General features: G+C 34.8%; 1 long non-coding RNA gene across 1 annotated transcript; it reads left to right on the top strand.

Moving 5' to 3' along the window:
• Positions 1 to 7,113: 7,113 nt before the first annotated feature.
• On the top strand, positions 7,114 to 15,549 carry LOC127836504 (uncharacterized). Its single transcript, XR_008028798.1, has 3 exons — positions 7,114 to 7,232; positions 7,888 to 7,981; positions 11,920 to 15,549. It is a non-coding gene; the product is annotated as an uncharacterized LOC127836504 (long non-coding RNA).
• The last annotated feature ends 5,001 nt before the right edge of the window (positions 15,550 to 20,550 follow it).

The following is a 20,550-nucleotide window of genomic DNA, read 5'->3' as shown; positions in this document are numbered from 1 at the left end:
CAAAAATCTATTTCAAAATTATGTTTACTTTAATACAGTCGCCTGGTCAATTACGGATTTAAGTTAATAACGGATAGGTTTAAATTTAAGAGCACATTCTCACGAGCTTGGGAATGAAAAAAGTCAGTTGGGCAATCAAACAGGTTCATGGATGATGATGATGATCCTGGGTGCTAATTTGTCTGTCGATGAAATAGACCGCTCACACATGACTGGAAAACGCACCGGACGTAAACCCTGCCCGAATAGTAAAGTTCCCAAGCTATAGGGCAAGGCAAAATATGTACAATAGAAGACGTCAACTCAAGTCATGCAGCGGACAGGAAAGAATCTTCATAAATGAAGATCTGGAATAACTCCGTGCACAATTGCTTTATGTTGCACGTGGTAAAATACTAATTAGGGTAACTGAACAATGCAAAACAACTATCAAACGCATCAGCTGTGAATGTGAAAATGTATATTATCATTTAAATATACAACCAAATATATTTTTGATCAGTTTATATTCAATTCGAAATTGACCTCCTGAGATGCATGTAGATCACATCATTGCTTATTGTATTTATTTGACTAAGCATGTGATTATCATACTTCAATGGCAAATACTGTTATCTTGTGACACTGTTTGCTTGAAAATTCAACTAAGTTCGACACAATAAATTAAGATGCGTCTTAAGCAAATAGATCAGATTGAAATATATGCACCAAATAAATTATAGCAAGTCGTTTTTGTCCCTCACAGTTGACCTTCTTATTATCACGAAGATCACATTATACTGTTAAAAAAGTAATCTAACAACGATAGCATGCCATCTGTATTTCTAGGTGCTAAAACTGTACGTGCAAACAGATCTCAAATAGTGATATTGTTCCTCCTAAGGTTCGATTGTTCTTCATTGTTATTAAATGTATAAATGCCTTAAATGTTTATAACAGTAATTGTATTGTTTATAAGCAACATGTCTTATCAAACATCTTATGTGTTAACTTCCATCCATATACGTTATAGGTAACTTGATAAAAGATATAGTCTTCGTTTTAATTCAATATTTCCATTTACGTATATAGAAACTCCACCGTGCGTCTCGAGTGGTCGATCCGTACGAATTGGTTGGCGGAGGCCGTCAAAGACGAGATTTGTAGATGATATGAATTTTTTACTTTGTTTAAGTAAAACCAATTATATAAAATTCACGTAGACCTGTATGGACAACATCTATTGTTATCAGGCTTTAAATATTGTTATCAACAACACTTAAGTGGTTTGTTGCTGAAGCATTGGACGTTGATGGTAAACTGCTTTCAACTGTGTTGAAAATTGATCAGACAAAACAAGTCCTTAGTTTGGATGTCTATCACCTAATCGTAATAAGACTACATAGATCAAAAAACACGTTTCGACACACAATAAACATTTAAATTAAGACTCTTTGTGAGAAAAAAATATCCGAATGTATGTTTTTCCTACCTGGACACGCTTGCAAGGGTGTTAAACACTAAGTGTTATGTTAATAGAAAATATTTTTTGCGTTTTTAAAACCAGTCCTTGAGTATTCCGCCGCTGTTTTTGATAATTGCATGTTATATGAAAAAAGATTAACTCGTAAACACCAAACTGAATCCGCGCGAATAACATTTTTATGCACACGTATCGTCTCATTAGATGATCTTTATAATTGACCAGTCGCCAAAGTATCGATCGCTCCGCCCACATTCTTCGATCAGCCAATCAGATATCGATTTTTCACACACCCCTCAGCAACGCTTATCTGGCTGTCATTTTGTCCGACAAACAAAGCGTATCGTACATATGGAATGAACGTAATTTTTAAGAGTTTACACAGATTTTACATCAAATGCATGATCATTACAGTTCGATCATTATTCAAAATTGTAGGTGCTATACATACTTTATAAAAGGTTATTATTTTATCTTTATTTCTTGAACATATGAACGAGTAATGAGAAAACAAACACAATAAATAGTGTAACCACACCAGTTGTGTGTTCTATAAAACGTGTTATACCGTTTGATGCACAATATTATTAAGCAATTTGGGCAACATAATTATTGCCACACGTGCTTATTAATCTCAGCGTAATTGTCGATAATTAATAAACAACAGTATGTTGCGTGGATCTCAGAATGAAGGAACATTAAGGCATTGTTAGGTACTGTACACACGAAAAGAAATATTTAATTACTTAAATGATTTCCAATTATATATTTATTTTCTGTGGATCATAAAAAATGGAAATCATTATAAATTGTTAACTTAAATATTGTTTTAACTAAAGTTAAAACAACAAAAAGGTGATTTCAACGCGGCTTAGCTAGCTTAAAGCGACTTCAAGTGTAAAATGTAAGGCTTATAATACAACAATAACAACAACAACAACATTCCTAATACAAAATATATTGATACGGGGAGAAATGTGAAAATTGCAATTAACATATAAGGGCCATCTTGCTATAAATAAACAAATGCATAATATGCTAAATGTATTCAATTCGAATGTTCGTGAACAGCACCGTAATACCAAAATTTCATTTTTCGATAGTGAAATGTAGCAGGTTCCCATAAAACATAAATGAAATAAAATGCATATAAGATCTGTTAATGAAACCACGAAATTAGGCCTGTATTATATTATGGTAACAATCAAAATTTAATTTATATCTAAATTTAAAAAAACGGTGTCTTTTTAAAAATAACACAATAAAACAAAGATTTAAACATTTTTAATAAACAAAAAACCCATCATGATATGGGTGTGTCATTTGCATTTAATAAAAATATTTTCAAAATTATATATGAATAACAACCGGATTCACTGCCAGACGGTTTTAATACAAGTTCAAAATCAATATGAAATAAATGCTCATTTTTACCACTGATTTTTCATCAACTTCCTATAATATGTATTAGAAACGTTTCTGATAGTTAACTCATTTATTTTGATTACGCCATCTCTCTCTAAAGCATTTATGATTGTATTAAAGTTGTACAAAGCAGTTAAGTTTAGTGTGCGGCTTTAATAAAAAGAGCATGATACATCGTTACAAGAATAGTATTTCACTCACGTAATGCGCTATAATTGCGATCTGCTTGTCGGAGTTTTCTAATCACTAGACCACGTGACTATGTGGGCGGAGCGATCGATAATTTGGCGACTGGTCAATTGGCTGAGATGGATGGGAATCTATCAGTCAACGAAGACGGAAACATAAAGACTATTGTCATGTAGGAATTACTTGTTCAGAAAATCGTCATATCTCCAAACAAGTTAAGCCCGAACATCACTGTAATGAAACTCGTTTTTACTATCAACTGTATCTGAATGATATTATCTTCCCGATAACGTCAAAGATGCTAACTCTATCCGTTGCTTTAAAAGGGTAAGTATATACTAATTAACATAGATCAACCAATTCCAATCTTTTTCTATCATACAGCGAAAGACGCTCTCAAATATTACACACGCAGCTAGGATAAACATATATTTAGCCACAACATAATTACATCCACGTTTTGCCTCTGTGGACTAAATGAAACACCTTCTCATTACTTAATGGAATAAACTAAGCATGACAATATTTGAGACGAACTTATAAACACAATATCCATTCCATCCCCAGCATAAAAACGATTATATATGGAGACGACAATCGTGACTCATAAGCAGTACCAAGAAAGCTAATCCAGTTCATACAGTTATTATTTACAGTAAGATATACATTAACATGCTGCAGAACTGCTCTCAACCAAACAAGCCTTTCAAAACTTCTTTTCTTTTCTTCCCAAACTTCTTGCAATTTTTCTCCTACACCTCTCAAATATCGATGTATTATTTGTACTTTACAAATGAAACTCTGTAATCAGATATTTCCTTTTTGCCATACTGTTATTTTTGCTAAATCATCAATTCCAATGCTATGTTTGTCCGACAACATGCAAATTTACCTACACCGAGGGATAATAACTGTATATGATTATGTCTTTCGTTCCAATGCCATTATTCATATTATAAATGTTGAAATAAATTCTATATACTAGTATAACGATATTTATTCTCATTAATACTAATTGTTTGAGATAAATAACTAAATTTCGTAGTTCATATGAGTTACTACAGCATAAATGATAGTAATGACGCTGAGATTTCCACATCATAATTAAGTTACTTAAACATTTATTATGTTGATGACGATACACTAGCTTTCAATACCATATGTTATCACTTCACCGTGGATAGGCATTGTGACAAGCATTGGCTCTTGAGACACGTTTCTCAGAACGACCAAGTACAATTGGGCCTTTTAACGTTTGGGTAAATTGACAAAATTGAAAAAGTCGTTTCAGATTCGCACATTTTTGTTGTAGTTATGATATTTATGAGGAAACAGTAATTCTGAACATTTTCCATGCTCTAAATTAGCAAGTATATGCATCTTTTGACGATTTAAAAAGCCGAAAATTATAAAGCGTTGCAACGCGAAACGAATTAATACTTTGGAGAGTTCTGTTGTTGTCGTAAAATTTTGTGAAACTACGAGGATTGCTTATATTATGTATGAAATAAAACTGGCATTGTATATGGAAGAATGGCCGAGTGGTCTAAGTGGTAGACTTTTTACTCCAGGACTCCAGGGGTCAGTGGTTCGAGCACTGCTGAGGGTTACATTGTTTTTCTTTTTTTTAAATTGTATTCTTGATTTTTTACTGGAGCTTTTTATATCCAATGTTTTTATTTATCAATATAAAGCATTTAATGACAAACTTCAAAACATGCCAAAATCTGTGAAAAAGCCCCTTTAACGGGTGATGGCTAAATCAGTGTACCATGTAAGTCGGACTGTAAACAAATTTAATTTGGTGGAAATTTACAACCGCTATTATATCTAAATAGAAAACACCTTTGTCTTTCGAGGTGTAATAGTTTATCTATTGAATTTATGTGTTATACATTGACATGAGACTAGCAGCCCTTAGCTATTTGTTTATTACTATTAAAATTTACGTGTGCGAAAATCCATTTTCAACTCAAATATGCGATTGTTTTGCCAAACATTCTTGATTTCCTGATTATGTTAATCTAGCTCGTTTATCACATATTTTGTAATTAATACATGTGACAAGATGACTTAGTACCTGTATACATAATTAAGTATTGCCACGAAAACAAATATAAACAAAAAACTGAATGGGGAATGCCATGTGTATATTGCGAAATTATTTCGTATAGGTAATTAAAAACATGATAAACAACTTTTAGACTGAGTTGAGAACGCTTAGATCCTTTTCCGCACTATCATTATTAACATGCTATATGTATACATACTATACGATCCCCTCAGAATGTGTATCTTTGGGCTTACACAATAACTATCGATATCCTCCCATTCAAAATCTTTTTTATGTAGACATAAATGTGTACTGCACATGGCAGACGGACGCACAGATCATAACATGAGAGTAACAAAAAGGGTCACATTACAAAGCAACTGGTACAGCCATCTCTCTAGGTTAAGTGAGGGATTGAACGTGTTTCCATATATAACAGCCTGCACAGCCGTCATTTATGGGTGAGTCAGGGACTGAAAGTGATTCCAGACACATCAGCTTGTAGAGTCTTCATGGTTAAGTACAGGACTAAAAGCGTTCCCAGACAGCACCTGCACAGTCTATACAGTAAGATAAGCGTCCCAGACACAACATAAGTAAGATAGGGACTGAAAGCGTTCCCAGATGAGACACAGCAGACTGTATGTCGTGTAAAAGATATAGTGTTGCGACACACTTCGGTTCCGCACAGCCTAATTTGTGGAAGGACCTCATAAACTTCGAAATACACTTACACACTTCCTATTGATTTGGAGACTGGCGTACGAAAGTGCTGTTCCCACTCATTATTTTTAATTTAAGATACGACGGCTCTACGCTCTTCAATCCGCTAGCATCGTTGAAAAACGCTATTCTACATCCCTTTAATTTTCAATATCGCCAATGCAGAAGTAGACTTAATTATTCTGCTATTTCAAGGCTGTCGATTAACGTCATAACATGGTTAAGACAGCTATGCCGATAGATCTGTCGAATGTGAAATTGGTATAATTGTCTTATAGTTCAACATTGGGTATATAAAGTAAACAGCCTGTCATTGAAATTTTAAGCCGTATATGAAGAATTCTGCTACTTCGCGTTTTAGAACATGTACATCACTTATTATACATTGTATTTGCTAAAGGCATGGGTATCGCGCATGGCCGATCGAATACGAAACGATCAGGCTTCCCAACACAGTCTCTCTCCTAATTAAGTTGTCTGGTAGGTAATAGTCTGAATTTCACTGTTAATTATTTACAGGGTGCATGATCAATGGGGTGTACAGGGGTTTACACGTGTTCGGGTTGGAAAGAATATAAACACACCGTCAATAACTTTTTTTGCAAATATCTAAAGATATTGAAATACATTTGCAAAAATCTTTTGTCGATAAAAGACAGTTTTTCTTGCATTGTGTGCCGCTATATTAAGGTTTAAGAATAAATCATTGAATACGCCTGAAATCGGTTTCAAACATTCACGTTGCGTGCAGTATATGCCTGTATATGAATGCGTTACACATCGCATTGATTGGCCAAGAACACAGGCTTACTAAATAAAGTAATTCCTATGTATTTCAAATTGCCATAAGCAGCAACTGTGTTTTATGCACAAGTTGAAAATTTTAAGAAAAATAATTTTAAAGAGGTATTTGAAGAAAAGCACCACACACCGGTGTGTTTAAATTCATAAACGTTCAATTATGAATCCCTCAAAGTCACGTGAAATCAATGTAAAAGCGAAAACTTCAAACGAAAAAAAGCAAAATGTTGCACATAAAGACCCTCATAATGATTCCTTTTTTGAAAGAACATTATAAGCTGTATAGATTTAAACAATAAAAAGTATGTCATATCATTTGCGAGAAAGAAACCGTTACAAATCAAACTCAACTCTTATTGTTCCTTCTTTTTTTCGGTCGTTTTCTAGCGGAATGTAACCCGTTTCAGCGCAATGTTTTATCAAAGTTTGTAACTTCATCATATTTAAGTGATCTAGACGTGAATACCTCCGCTAACGCTATCTAAAGCCCCACAGGATATTCATTTATTTAGAGATAACAGCCTTCTAGGACTCGATTGTGTGGTATAATTGAACCTTTCTCGAGCGATACCACTGGCAGTAAGTGTATTAGTAATTTGTTAACTTGCGCAGTATTGTTAATGCTTACTTAATGAGCTATTTTTTAATAAAGCGTTTCCCATCACACACGAATATTAAATTTATTTAATGTAAATTTTCGCTAAAAGACAATTTTCTTTTAATATTACTGGTGATATGATTTTGAAATCGAAAGTACAACATCAATTTCAAAGCTATGTTTATTAAAATACGACTAAGAAATTCCAATTTCTACTCAAACGTAAGAGTGTTTTGTCATACGTGTTTGAGTTGCTGAATATGTGAATGTAACTGTTTTATCAAATATCGATGAATGTGACGACAACACGCCGCACTTGTATATACTTATTTAAGTATAAACACGCATAGAAACAAAGAATTTAACTACGAATGGGAAATTTCATGTGTTTATTGTTAAATCATTGTGTACAAGACGGAACTTTAAAGCATTATTAAAATCGTAATAATACAATGAATTGGAAACGTTTAGATGCTCTTCCAGATTATCATAATTACTCAAGCCCACAGATCGATAACCTACAATAAGATCGATTTCTTAAGCATCGAAATGTTTTGGCTAACATTTAAACTTCTGAGTTATCGACATCTTCCCATTTAACTTCATTTAAATGTTAACATAAATGTGTACTTGCAGCCGACTGAAAATGCAAGAAGGGGGCGCCGATTGTAGCATGTCAGAATTTGAAAGAGTTCCAATGTCGAGCAGCCTGAACAGCCGTCACTCTCGGGTAAGTTAGGGACTGCATGCGTAACCCATCCATAACAATATGTGCAATCGTAACGCTGGGGTAAGTTAATGTCAAAGAGCTTTCTCCGACACAGTCAGTATGTACAGTCTTTCGTCACTCAGATGTACGTCAAGGTTTGAAAGCGGTCCCGGACAAAGAACCTGTGCAGTCGCAACTCGGGGATTGAACGTTTTCCCAATCAAAACAGCCTGTACGACAGATTTTTTGTAGGTAAGTCAGAAACTGAAAGTATGTGCAGTCTACTTTCATTCATGAGAACGTAAAAACTAAAAGCGTTCCCGGATAAGAAACAATTGCCTTTACAGTCGTGTCTTATGGGTAAGTCAGGGACTGACAGCGTTCTTAGACACATCGGCCTTGCAGTTGTAATGTGCTGGAAAGTCAAAGACTGATGCGTTCCCAGACACACCTGCATGTTCACTCCTCACTCACGGTTTAGCCAAAGACTGAAAGCATTTCCAGACGCAGTACTCTATCGGGTCGTTCCTCCTGATTAAGTCAGAGACTGAACGCGTTATAAGACACACCAGCCTTTACAGTCATCACTCAAGGGCAAGTCAGACTGAAAGTGTTATATAATATGGTAGTGCAGTCGTTCCTAACACATGCTGGGTATGGCGATACTTCGATAACGGAGGTCAATTCTGTCACGTAATCGTTCATCATTCATGGTTGACACACAGTTACTAATAACATTCATTTCTCTTGAATTACTAGTATGTAGCCTATCATTCGATTTCTCGTCATGCGCATATTGTCATGATGACGGGATTTGCATTAACTACCATTTTGCTGTATCGCGCATGGGACAAGTCCGTCCCTTTCTATTAATGTTAATTTCTCTGCGTAATGTGGGATGAAATATTCAACAACACCATATATCAGTTTCTAGTCCAATTTAATGTCTAACATACTTAATATTTTCAGTTATACAAATACAGTCTGATAGCTACATGATCGTATCCTTCTCGCTCCGTACGCCTCCAAGTCTAAACGCTGTCTAACCGTCGTTTCCACACCAAACATCTCGTTCTATCGAACTACACATAAACATAAAATAATAAATTTTTTATAACATATTTGATTGGTCGATTCTATGCGCGCTTATTGCTGGTTGTTTGAATTGCATCATGGGACTGGATAGATTAAATTGTTCAAGTTTTTACATGCAGTGTGTTTCCCGATGCACGCTTCGTATGATCAATGCAACTTTGTGTGCTCAAGGCAAACACACACCACCGCTCAAATCCTTATGTCAACAGCGTCGACCCCCTTTTGTTGTTAAACATACACCATATCTAAATAGTTAAAATCTCACTTTGTGACTGTCATGTATACTCGGCATTGATAAAATTTTCAATATTTCTTACATAAAGTAAACCCAAATATTTTACCTAATTTCCTATCATTATGTTACTATTTGATAACAGAGAAAAAGGCCACAAGTGCCAGACCTTAAAATAATTATATTGAACTAGTTCTTCATAGCGAAATCTAAAATACCAGTAAAAGTCCCACAAAGGGATAATTCCCATTAGATTGGAGAATGGGGGGGGGAGGAACTATTGAAGTAATGGGTTCTCAAATCTTCATCACCCGCACAACTCCAAAACGCAAAAAGGTCAATACTCCTCAAAAGACAAGTTGGCATCGTGCAGATCTTTTATAGTTTAGTGTGAAGATTTAAAGCATACCGATTAGGTGACATATTAGGTTCCTCATATGTAAAGAAACTCACACAAGCAATTGCTGTTTATTTTAGCAAGTGTTTTGAAAGGGTAGGAAAAGATTGACACACGGAAAGCTATTTGAAATACACACGGTTACGGTCAGAGGGTAGACTGCCAACACATTATAATAATACTATTCGCCATTTAGTATTATTTTTATATTTGGGTGAATGGTTTTCATGCGATAAAACTTAACGTATGAGACACAGAACCGAATCTGTTATTTCTACTGGAAAAATATGTCCACAGCTTTCGCACATGATTGGGCTTTGCTTCTCCTCAACGTGTTTCCTTTTATCTTCCTCAGTCTTAAAAAACTGAGTGCACACTGAAGACGTTATGCATCCATCATCATGTGTCTTCAAATGACGCTTCAAGTTGGCTTTCCTATCGCAACTGTCCTCACAAATTCCACAAGAGAACAGCTCGCCTGTACACAACTCCTGTTCTACACTTATGGCTAACAACGAACTGTCGGTGGCATTAATTAATTCCGATTCGCTCAACCTGTATATATATAATCGTGTCAATTATATCCGAGCCCGCAGACAGAATCATGTGTTTTGTTCATATTAAGAACAGCGACGGGTATGCATAACTTTGACATCACTATAGTGTGTAATAATCGACCGCCTGTACCTTTATGGCTATTTCCGTACACTGGCATTGAGCCAAAACGGTCTAATACTATTTCGGTAGTTCATCGCCTCTGATATTTACCTCTAAGGATTACTTGCAGTTTTAGCAGAGTGATTTTTCATGACATGCTATCTAATATATAAGTAAATGGTCTTAGTACCTTCATAAAGAAATAATTATATTTTGATAATAACACACGGCAGAGCTGGGCCGGACGTCTCTAATCGGCCCTCTGCCGACATAACGGCCCGAGGGCGTATACATTCGTAACGTATTAATTCGTTTCATAGAATAGAATGTTTTGATCAAATAATTTAGTGTCTCAGATAATTGTGGAGAAATAGCGTTGTTTATTCATTACATTCGAAAAATAATTCGATTTCATTCCTGAAATAGTGTGAACTAAGTTATAAAAATACATAACTCATAAAAATTGCTGCTTTAACTCTGTCGAGGCTGCACACTTATATTTATTCCATGAAACTGTTTACGGTCTTTATTAAAATGTAAATGCTGAAATTAAACTTTAATTAACTGACATCTTTTATCATTGTAACTGGCAAACATATATGCTGCATACACAGTTTCTAACAGAAGCCATGGTAAGGCTGACTCGGCAGGTATTGGCTTGCGCCGACTTGGTTGTAAAATGTTTTTGATTAACTGATTTTAATGGGAAAAAGTCACGAACGTGTTTCGGCCTCACTTAGACATTCGTGTAATGCGAAGGCGTAGAAACTGAGAGTGCATGCACTTTACAAATACACGCACAATGAGCGCCGGATTAAGTCATATTTAACACGTATGTATGTCATCGTATATAATGTATTCTTTATTCACTATGACATCTGGTCCGAAGAGCGTTTGAACAGTCTCAACTGTTATCCTCAATCATCAAGGTGCATGTTAACAAACTTGCGTCGTCGCGGTACGATTATAATTTTCAACGAGAAAATCCCGAAAGTGAGCAAATCATTAACTATTGTGGCGTACGCATCACATTTAAAAGATTTAAGTCGAAATGCTTGAGGACTCAATACACATTATATTAAATGTCTTTGCGTTTCTATACGTTTGAATTAGGTGAAATACGAAGCAAAGCTGGGGCATTAATTTCATTAACACAAATCTGTAATGCAAACAAGATCATTGCCGTAAATGTGATGCAATCTAGGTTCCCTGCTTAAGGCTTGCGTTATCACTTTGTACACATTTAGATTTATTGATATTATATCATAAATAGTTTAAAATACCTTTTATTAATTATTAATTGAATGTTTTTTATATATTGGTCTTGTTTTGATAGCGCACAATACAATTTTAAAAAGTGATAATTTTATAAATGTGTATTGGTGCGAGAAAATTATTTGTTAATTTATATTTAAGTATTCTATTTATCGCTCTATGATATGTGCATTAGGAACGATAACACATTTATCACAATGTGTATACTATTATAAAAGCGAACTGGGCAATGTTGGAATATGAAAACAATAAATAGCATGATGTTTAAACACAATGCCCTATTTTTATTCTGTTCATTTTCAGAATTATGTGGAAGATGTGTCCGTGGAAGTCTGCAATATAATGTCCCGGCTGGGGTACGGAGAGGAAATCAGATGGAGACGTGTTGAGAAGGTGAGGGTAAATGACATGCTGTTTACCGCAAGAGCTAAAAATATACATAGTAATATTAAAACTGTCATCACAGCAGGCAGTAAGGCCGAGGGTCTGGCTTGCTTACTAGAAAGCGACCTTGATCGTTTATTCGTGCATAACAGTGCCTGTGGTGTGGAAGCTGTGGTCGATCTACACACCATTCCAGACGATATAGAAGTGTTCAGGATGGATACACGTGCATACCCAGGGCACTGTAAGCTGTTACTGGAGGGACTATCTGGCACATGTTCTACTGAAATTTATAATGCTCTGTGTCTTGGCGGAAAAGGGAACGCTTTGCTAAGCAGTCAGTTATTTCTTGATGAAGAGGCAAAACCCAAAAGTTGGGTTATTTCATCGGGAACGCGCGGGGCCTTCACTACCGACGTTAGGATGAGGTGGAATAATTATTGACGTAGTGCATGCAATGAGCTGTCAAAGTCCCTCCATCCTGCAGAGATGGGCTCAACGATCTCGACATTGGCCGCCACCGGATGTCGTGCAGAAAGTTGTATCATCAGAATCTTTTCTTACGCCCGTAGGATTTAAAGGTAGTGAATATGAACATTTAGAGTGGAGGATTTGCTTTAATATAGGTGAAACGGAACTCGTTCACAATCTTAACGGCACTCAGGCAAAAGTGTATGTTATTCTGAAAATGGTCGTAAAAGAAGTACTGAAACCTAACAATAAAGAAATAACGTCCTATGTGTTGAAAAATATTATATTTTGACAAGCTGAAAGCAATTCACCCGCTATGTTTCAAGATTGTAATTTGATCAATTGGTTGCATGACGCACAGGGAATACTTAGAACTGTAATATCATGTAAACAGCTGTCATACTACATGATTCCGTAATGTAATCCGATGGTAGCGTGTGGATTGCAGGATGAACAGCGGCGTAAATGGGTAGAATATATCAAGGACATGATGGAAGAAGGTACGAGGGTGATACTTCGGTTGCCAAGGATACGACAGGCCATTATATGTTACCCAGAACCGCTTCTGTGGTTAAACAGCAGAAGGACAGAGCTGGAGATGCTGGAGCTGGAGTGGCTAAACAGACACGCGCGATGTATGGATGAGAACGATGAGTATGATGACACGGATATAATCCTGCAGGCGATATGTATGCGGCAGATTGAGATACTGAGAGAAGTAATTCAAAGGATGTTTATTGAAGGTAGCGCTGTAAATTATCGTGATAGTGATGAAATATTGCGCAGAATATTGATGTAAAACGAATTTGATTGATATGTGTATATTCCCACACATGTAAAAATTGATTGCATGTAGGCTGTATCAGATTTTTCTTTATTTACTGCTAAGTTGTAGCAAACAGAACAGAACCAGTGAGATAATCGTTTCTCAATGAATCGTACTTCTATAAAGTAGGTTGATTAGAAACAAAAATGTTATTTTTTGGTGTGATGTAAATAATAAATTACTGTTAAATATATATTATTTATATAAAATACTAATTGAGTCCCTTTTGTGAGTTTACGCATTATTATTATAACAAAATAAGAAATCATTTTTTGTTGTTGAAATCGAAGAAACAACACACAACGCATATTCTCAATTCAAGAATGCCAGATTTCTCGTATATTTAAGCCGTATTCCAAAGCATATTCGCTGTGTGTTTCTTGTTTAACTTTGAAATAGATCGTCTTCTTCTTAAAGATGTACGTCTAAGTTTTACACTAAATGTCCACCGAAAAATCAAATATCCGGTAATGCATGCTAAAATTGATTAAGTACTCAAATTAAATTTCTAATAAAGTCCCTATGAATAAATCGCAAAATTTAAACTTAGCGCGTGTGACACTTTGTCGCTCACATACATATCCGAATCCTTTTAAAAACACATGTATTCTTATATTTGAAACCAATGTATATCCATTATTATCATAGAAGCGAAATATTTCATATCATTTTATGACATATGTATTATTTAACATTATCAGTACAATGTTTTCTTAACCAGTACTTTAGATATCTTATAAAAGACTCAACATAAAAAGGATATATACCTGTTGACGTTAGCTCAAACTTCATAATAACATAAATGAGTAGGCAATTTAAACAATCGTTTACAAACCTCTAAATGTTTTCAATATATGACCTAATTGCGGTTGTTATGATCAATATTTCTGACCCACTTGATAAACGGAGCAGATTTTAGCGTCACTAATTTTAAAATAGAGTATGGCATGAATCGTAGTTGCTCTAGACATAAACAATTTTATTAAATACTCACTATCTTATGCATAGATAATATATTTGCAAAAATTCATCCTGACATGCCAATTTGTATATCTAGCATTTTATTATAATTAAGCCATTTTCAGCCGTTTCTATCTTTCTACTTTTTTTTTTAAACACAACCACTTTTGTTAATCCATCGTGACTTTTAGTTTCGTACTATTACATAAATCGTTCAACAAATTGAGTTGCTTTTTCAACCCACTAAAATTTTCGGACATTAGGGCTACATCATTGGAAAATATTAATAAAGATAGTTTCATAAAATATTGAACAATTGGATCCATATTGTTTTATTCTTAAAAAAAACGTATGGCCTATTAATGAACAACTCAAACCGCGTGAGACAAATTGAATTACAGTTTAATTTTTTTTATTGTTTGATGTTTTTTTTGCTTCGGACTTAAGCTACAGCTCGGACGTAATCCGATTGGGCATGCATAATAATTTGAAGAGTCTTCAGATGTATTGACACACGCTTTAACTGAATAAAACAATTCCCGTATAGATTCAAAGTAATAACCATTAATTACTCTTGTTCTCAGAATCTCGTAAAATGTTGACCTCAAAATAGAATAAAAAAACTTATTGAAATCTTTATATGCTACATATAAGGGCTTCTTTTTTTCTAAACCATATACGCATTATCTATCCTGCTGGAATCCGACCTAAATGATTCGCGCAATTTACTATTTACTTCAGCATAACAAGTTTACCTCGTCATAAAAATGTACATGTCAATTTCGTCCATGCTATATAACATGATTCAGAAAAAACTGATCTTATTTAATAATAGTTTTATGTTAAGTAGCAACTGCTTAAACCAGGTTTTGAAATATATTGGCTTCATCAGTCCGCCCACAGCCTTAACTGATTTTAATGTCGATATTCTTTCTATAAACTCTTTATCCGTTATGTGCAAATTAAATACACAGTCCAGTATTTCATCTGCGTCCTAAGTTTGAAAGTTATTGCCAGGTTCTTTTGCATCACACTCATTGGAAAAAACTTTTTTTCTAAATAATGGAATCACACATCTACAATAAAGGCAGAAGTATCTGGGGTATGTTAACCTGACAATTTGCGTATGTCGGCGCAAACATTTCCTAGAATTGTTTATACTATTATGTAAAGTTTGTATGCTCTCTTTTATTACATATTGAAATCATGTGCGTATGCACACTACCTTATATTAACTTGTCCACTTGTTGAACACCTTTTGATTGTTTTATATATATTCTTAGCAAATACAATGTTTAATAGTTAAATCTATCGATCTATGTAACGGCAACTGTTTATCGCACGGGGAACTTGATATTTTCTCATTTTCCATTAGTGTTTAACATACATGAAAAAAGTCGACTACACTCTTAAATTTACAAACGTTATGTTTGGATCCACAACCCTTCGATTGGTTCTCAATAATCCGTACATATTACATAGAACCAATAGTAATTACACGTCCCAATCTTATTCACTTATCTTTAGAATGTCTTTTAGTTTCGCTGATATCAAATAATTAAACACAATAGTGTAATTGAGGGATATTGTCCACGTGTTCAACAATATCATTCCTACCTCCAGTTCTCGCATTCAAGTCACCGGTTAGAATAAAGTCATATTTAACAATATTTTTGTAAACAATTATGAGCTCTTCATTTTTAAATATATCATATGTGTATGTATTCGATGTTGGTGAATTTTAAGGTGGGAAGTAAAACAGTAAAACCGCCCATACATCTACCGCCAACCGTGGAAATCTGTGCAGGAACATTAATATACTTGTAACTCGGCATACATTGTTCGTAGTAATTACTAACGGCTGCCATGTTTAAATAAATCCTATGATATCATATTGCATTATACATGGTTAAAGTCAGGAATAAGACACTCAAATATTCTTTGTTGCATGTTACAAATGTCAATAATCTTCCAGCCTTTTCATCAGGTTCAGAGCGTCCTATTTTTAAGTGTTAATATTTGAAGATGCGGCTCAATGGCGACTGGCTTGATTCGTCCATTATCGTATCCACTTCTTGGTCGTTAGTACTAGGAAAATGCATAGGCCGTCACTGGAATGATTGATTTCCTTCTGTATAACTAGCTCGCCATTTTTAACATACCCTATGAGACCCCGCGTATTAATATATCGTTGAATTGAAGCCTTTGAGCACTCAACAAATAATTTGAAATAACTTTGGCTCCAAGATCATTGCGGTAATAAAACAATTCAAACATCCATTGTCGTAACAAGTACATTTCATTGGATTCTATCTTTACTGTCTGTTCGAGTAAACAGTCAGTGATTTTTTTTAATTCTAGATTAAGTGCTATTTTAATTTACTCTATAAAGTAAGGAACTGTATCAAATCCAGAAAGCATTAAAGCATCACATATGTTATACATATATTTTTGGAATGTGTATTAGGTGTTGGGTCAGTTCTGGTTTTAAGATATTTCTAGGTTAACGATAAATATTTGTTCGCCAGATGTATAAGTTTGAAATCCGGATGCGTCATATAAGCACGTTAATTAGATGAACCGCCGCATCAATCCATTGTGTTTAACGTGACAAGTATTTTGTCCAGAGTTGCGTCACATTTTTTGTCATTCGAATTTTTCTGGCCTTGGGTTTTCTTCTAGCAAAAAGACCATGCGTTTCACTTTGAGAACGAAACACAGTGATAACCCCATTCTTGTGTGAAAACGTCGATAGTCGCATCTTATTGTCGTATTAAAACATAAGTTTTTCATAATGATGGCAAACATTCATATATATCATCTTTTGGTTTTGTTAAATATCGTCATGACAACTGACTTAAGACACCTTATTCAAAAGATAAATCTTTTACAACAAATACTGTTTTTACCTCAAAACTTCATTAAACAACGACATGGCTAATTGACAGCTGGCATGTCATTTACGTATGGCGTGTTCGATCAATAACTCGTCAACGAATTCAACGATTAGCTTGATTCATCACTTGCGCATTGGTCTCGGACAGTAGATGACCCAAATTAAAATTGGGGTCGCTAGTTCAAAGGTCAAGGTAACTTTAACATTAAGTGTTGAATGTGTTGCCGTTCTATATGTCATCAAATGATTGAGTGATGGGTGTCAAGGCCCTGTTTAGGGGGGGGGGGGCATCTGTCTCCGACCGCGGAGCTCTTGTTCATTTTGCACCTGCAGCTTTAAAGCAAACCGCACATGCTTGTGGTCTTAAAGTCGTGGATGTATAATTTCTAAGCTCATTTGACAAGATAAAAAGATTTAAATCAAGTTGTTTTCTTATTGCTCCTCTTCGGCTTTTGGTCCTTGATCAGTAATGCAATATTTTGCATAAAACAACGCATAGATTTTCTGAGTTTGCAAAAGTGCATACTGGCCAAATGTTAAGTCGCAGCATTTCATAGTAAAAAAGAAACTAAAAAAGATACTTTAAACCTACTACGATTTGACTATTTAATTATTTGTCATTAATGATTGCCCTGTCAAATGATCAAAAGCACCATCCTGACCTAGTTACGTCATCGTCGTGGTTTTTTGTTTCTAATAAAACTAAGCGTACTGTGCCGGATAAATTTGAACCTTATTTTTAGAATAGTATAATAAAATAATAAAACAAGAGCACCGCCTTGCGGGTGCAGCCCGCTCATGTATTTTTATTTTTAAAGGTGAAGGGACCTATCTCAATTTCAAACACAAAGGAGGGAGGGGTGAAATGGAGAGGGGTGTATAGTGTGGGGGTGTGGTCATTTATTACATTATCTTCCAAAAATGCCAACAAAATGCAAAAAAAAAAATTTTCGGCGGGGGGGGGGATTCTTGCGTGGGATGGTTGGACGGTATTTCAATAATAAAAATTAATATTTTTGTTTTTTAAACCATGTTTACAAAACCAATTTTTTTTGGGAGGGGGGGTGGGGAGGGGGTACATTGTGAGATTGTGGTGGTCATTTATTAGATGATCTTTATAAAAAAAAATTGTGGGGGGGGGATTTGATTCGGGGGGGGGGGGGCGTGGGGGATGGTTTGGGTGGAGTCTATTGTGGTTGTGGTATGTCAGGTAAGAGTTGTTTTGTCAACGTATCAATCAAATCTAATCATAAATAAAGAAGTAATGGCAATTTTAGCAAAATTTATTAATTTGACCTTGAGAGTCAAGGTCATTCAAAGGTCAAGGTAAAAATTTTACTTGCCAGGTACAGTACCCTCATGATAACATGAAAGTATTTGAAGTAATAGCCTTGATACTTTAGAAGTCAAGTAGATCTAAACACAAAATTTAACCATATATTCAAAGTTACTAAGTCAAATAAGGGCCATATTCCGTAAAAATGACAACCAGAGTTATGCAACTTGTCCTTTACGGTCCCCTTATGACAGTTTGCAAGTGTTCCACGTATGAAAGCAATATTTATGATACTTTAGGGGTAAAGTTGACCAAAATACAAAACTTAACCAAATTTTCAATTTTCTAAGTATAAAGGGCCCATCATTCCGTCAAAATGCCAGTCAGAGTAACATAACTTTGCCTTCACAGTCCCCTTATGATAGTTAGTAAGTGCTGCAATTATGAAAGCAATAGCTTTGATACTTTAGGAATAAAGTGGACCTAAACACAAAACTTAGCCTAATTTTCTAAGTATAACAAGGGCACATAATTCTGTCAAAATGCCAGTCAGAGTTACATAACTTTGCCTGCACAGTCCCCTTATGATAGTTAGTAAGTGTTGCAAGTATGAAAGGAATAGCATTGATACTAAAGGAATAAAGTGGACCTAAACACAAAACTTAACCAAAATTTTCAATTTTCTAAGTATAAAAAGGGCACATAATTCTGTCAAAATGCACGCCAGAGTTATCTAACTTTGCCTGCCCAGTCCCCTTATGATGGTTAGTAAGTGTACCAAGTTTGAATGCAATAGCATTGATACTTTCTGAGAAAAGTGGACCTTAACGCAAAACTTAACCGGACGCCGACGCCGACGCCGACGCCAAGGTGATGACAAAAGCTCATAATTTTTTTTTCAAAAAAATAGATGAGCTAATAAAACAAATATATCAGCTAATTGACAATTAGTAATTCATTTCAAGCCTAAGCTGAGAGCATGGTCTTGTTTGATATCTGTCATGTGCAGACTGAACAGTAAGCATAGGACAAATGTCAAAATACTTATGTTCATTTAAACTGTTTAGAATGAATGGGATATCTGAAATAGGAATTTAATATAAAAAAAACTAATAAAAGTACGCAAATCAAATGAACATCTTATTACAAACACAAACGAAAGAGACGCGATAATTAAAGCTTTTAATACCAAATTGCGGAATAATAAAATATTGCAAGTCAAGTTATGACGCGAGGCAACTGATGCCGAGAACGAAAAACCAAAAAAGTATGAGTTATCATCGGAAAATATATTTTTTAAAGAAAAAAAGATTATCATTCAGAAAATGTACCTTATTTACAAAGGTGGAAAAAAATACCAATATTAAACATGATACACGTTAGTTTAGTAAACTGGGTGTAAATTTGTCAGACAAATTTTACTCGTTCCACAAAAAGGAAAACTCTTTAAGAAATCACAATTTATAATGTTTTTTTTCTTTGAAGAGCATTTTCAATCATAAAGTGAATACCTGATTAGAAAATGTACATATATATGTGGTAGAAAACAAAAACGAAGAACACTATTTGGCCTCGCTAGCTCCGGTGAGTTAACATGTAAGTTAATAATTGAATCTATCTCTCTACCACCAGTAAAAACTGCATCAATGCATGTAATTGTAGTAATATTAAATTGTTTTCAAACCTTTACATGAATATTTTTAATTCACGACACACTTTTAAGCCCCATTTTTCTGATCTAAATAATAAGACTAAATGCTAATCAGGGACGACACTTTCCGCTTAAACATGATTTCCACTAAAAAGAGACTTTCTGTCAACGAAAAATACCATTAAAGCAGAAAGTTTCGTCCCTGTTTAGCATGTGCGGACTGCACAGGCTTATCTGGGATGACACTTTACGCACATGCATTAAACCCCCTTTCCACAGAGCACGATCCATATTGTTTTAATGTTTTGTAAATTGTGTTAACCACCGTTGTTGGAAAATGTAATTTCGTGTTGTTTCGTGCATTGCCGTAAATTATAATCTGTATATGAGTTGTATTTTATGATCAGACATTCGCCTGTAACCTGTGATTTATGACATCCTGTTATTACTTAGTACTTGTCTTTACCATA

This window comes from Dreissena polymorpha, chromosome 6 (genome assembly GCF_020536995.1).
Source record: "Dreissena polymorpha isolate Duluth1 chromosome 6, UMN_Dpol_1.0, whole genome shotgun sequence".
NCBI lineage: Eukaryota > Metazoa > Mollusca > Bivalvia > Myida > Dreissenidae > Dreissena > Dreissena polymorpha.
The sequence above is the reverse complement of the archived record's forward strand: the minus strand, read 5'-3'. Positions and strand labels throughout refer to the sequence as shown.